A 2,775-nucleotide genomic window follows, 5' to 3' on the forward strand; every position below is an offset into this window, starting at 1 on the left:
CGTCACATGTTCCTAATCAGTTGCTGTTTGTGTGTGTAATATGGATCCTATAAGTGCGTGTGTGTGTGTATGGGTGTATATATGTATGCATGCGCATATATACATATATGTATGTATTATATACTGTCTGTCCGTCTCTCTCATATGTTTTTTATATCAGTGTGTGTAGGTGTACAGAAAACGATAAAAAATAGCAATTCGAGGTGTAAAATAATGTTTGAGTGTCTATGTGTATACATAGCCTCTATATCCAGCTCATTTATATTATACAAATAGTGTGGTATAGTATGATATACAACATAAATATAAGGGTAAGGAGGTATGCACATAGTCCACCGCATTACTTCAAATTGTATATGGAGGATCATGCATAGATATATGTTTTACTAGATTATCGATCGATCGATCGATAGATAGATAGATAGCTATAAATGTATGTATATACAGAGGAAGAGAGAGTACCATTTATTGCTACTAATATCAAGTCATAAATACAAAATGTATGGGTGTGTGTTATGAGTATGGCATTTATTATTATAATAGATTTGTCAATTTTCTCATTAGGAAGATGCTGTGGCTCCTAAAGGAGCCGATGTTGAGATGGGACAACCAAGAAAAATGTTTATTTCTTCTCGGTCTTCTTGGGAGGAGCACAGCCTGGATGTTAGGCAGAACACCACCCTGGCAATGGTGACGCCAGACAGCAGCTTGTTGAGCTCTTCATCTTTACGGATGGCAAGCTGCAAGTGACGGGGGATGATACGGGTCTTCTTGTTGTCACGAGCGGCGTTACCTGCCAATTCCAGGACCTCAGCGGCCAGGTATTCCATGACGGGAGCCAGGTACACGGGGGCACAGCTCCCACACGCTCGGCGTAGTTGCCCTTACGCAGAAGGCGGTGAATTCTGCCAACAGGGAACTGAAGGCCGGCCCTGCTGGAGCGGGACTTTGACTTGCCCTTTACCTTACCACCCTTACCACGACCAGACATGATGTTTGCTTTTTAGGTATTTTTATAAACCTTATCGCTGTTTGTCGAGCTTAGCTTTATAGGCGGCCCCGGTTAAATGAGTCAGATGCGACGGCTGCATGTGGAACGGACCTCAGATGACCCAGTAGCGTGGGGTCCTGTACGCGGAAGGCTGGCATGCGCGTCGAAAAATAAAAGGAAAAAGTGAGTGGGAGCTTCTTTCTTCGTGCCGTAAGTACGATTGACATCATGCCACCCAAAATTCCGGAAAGGCTGCCAAGAAGGCCGGTAAGGCCCAAAAAGTCTATCACAAGGGTGATAAAAGAAAGCGCAGGGGGAAGGAGAGCTACAGCATCTACATCTACAAGGTCTCAACCCAGGTCCACCTGACACTGGTATCTCCTCCAAGGCCATGTCTATCATGAACTCTTCGTGAATGACATTTTTGAAACGCATTGCAGCTGAGGCTTCCGCCTTGCACACTAAAAACAAGGTTCCACCATCACCACCCGGGAAAATTCAGACCGCTGTCAGGTTTTTGCTGCCCGGAGAACTGGCTAAGCACCCCGTTAGTGAGGGAACTAAGGCCGTCACCAAGTACACTTCTTCCAAGAAAATCTCTAGGGTGCATGATTTACTTGCCTCCTAGAACAACATCGGCTCCCTTTTGGAGCCACAGATCGTGATAAAGCAGATATACAAGACGTTTGTAACCCAATTGCCACCACTACCTTTCCTGCTAGTACTAGTACTACTAGTAGTAGTATTTGTACTACTACTACTGCTGTACTACTATATATACTACTACTACTACTACTGCTGCCACCACTACCATTTGTTCTAGAAGTTCATGTATTATTGCCAAAATGTGATAATTAATTATACTCCTTTTTACTACCCCTACCATACTGTCCTATAAGTTATTTATTATTACCAACATTGTGATAATCATAGTACTACTACTACCATTACTGTCCTACATGTTTTTTATTATCAACATTGTGATAATCATACTACTAGTCCAGTACCATTATTGTCCTATAGTTAATTTATTCTTTCCAACATTGTGATAATCATAGTCTCCCAAAAAGAATAATGACACTATCCATATCAATGGTATTTGAAAGAAAAACACATTTCCCGCCTATTCAAGGAATGTGCAAATCAGGATAGTATTTCACTAGGGCCTACTACTACTTCTACTACAACTACTCCTCCTACTCCTGGTATATTTATTTATTTATTCAGTAGATAGACCTTGGATCATGGCATTTGTTTATTTTGTCACTCAAAGTGAGCCATAAGATAATGTTTTAGTGTTTGTGTGGTCTTGATTGCCCAAAAATATATAATTATATATAAAATATATATATATATATATATATTGTGTGTGTGTATAGTTATATATATTTTTATATATGTATATGATATAGGAATGAGAGAGTGTATGTGTGTGTGTGTATGTATATATATATACATTATTTTTATATATATATATATATATATATATATATATATATTATACAATATAATATACATATAATGAGAGAGAGAGAGAGTGTGTGTAAATATATACAGTATACACACACACACACAATATATATAATATATATACAATGAGAGAGAGATGTGTATATATACAGTATTTTCAAACATTCTAATATAATATAACCAAAATAATATACTTAATGAGAGAGAGAGAGAGAAAGTGTGTGGTATGTATGTATATATAATACAGTATTTTATACAAATATATATATATATAATTGTGTGTGTGTGTGTGTGTGTGTGTTTTTCCTTTTTTT

The 2,775-nt window shown here is 38.1% G+C and overlaps 2 pseudogenes; one reads left to right on the forward strand and one right to left on the reverse strand.

Moving 5' to 3' along the window:
• Positions 1-476: 476 nt before the first annotated feature.
• Positions 477-1,785, reverse strand: LOC119574410 (annotated as a pseudogene).
• Positions 1,220-1,619, forward strand: LOC119573953 (annotated as a pseudogene).
• Positions 1,786-2,775: the final 990 nt, after the last annotated feature.

Source organism: Penaeus monodon, chromosome 6 (genome assembly GCF_015228065.2).
Source record: "Penaeus monodon isolate SGIC_2016 chromosome 6, NSTDA_Pmon_1, whole genome shotgun sequence".
Taxonomy (NCBI): domain Eukaryota; kingdom Metazoa; phylum Arthropoda; class Malacostraca; order Decapoda; family Penaeidae; genus Penaeus; species Penaeus monodon.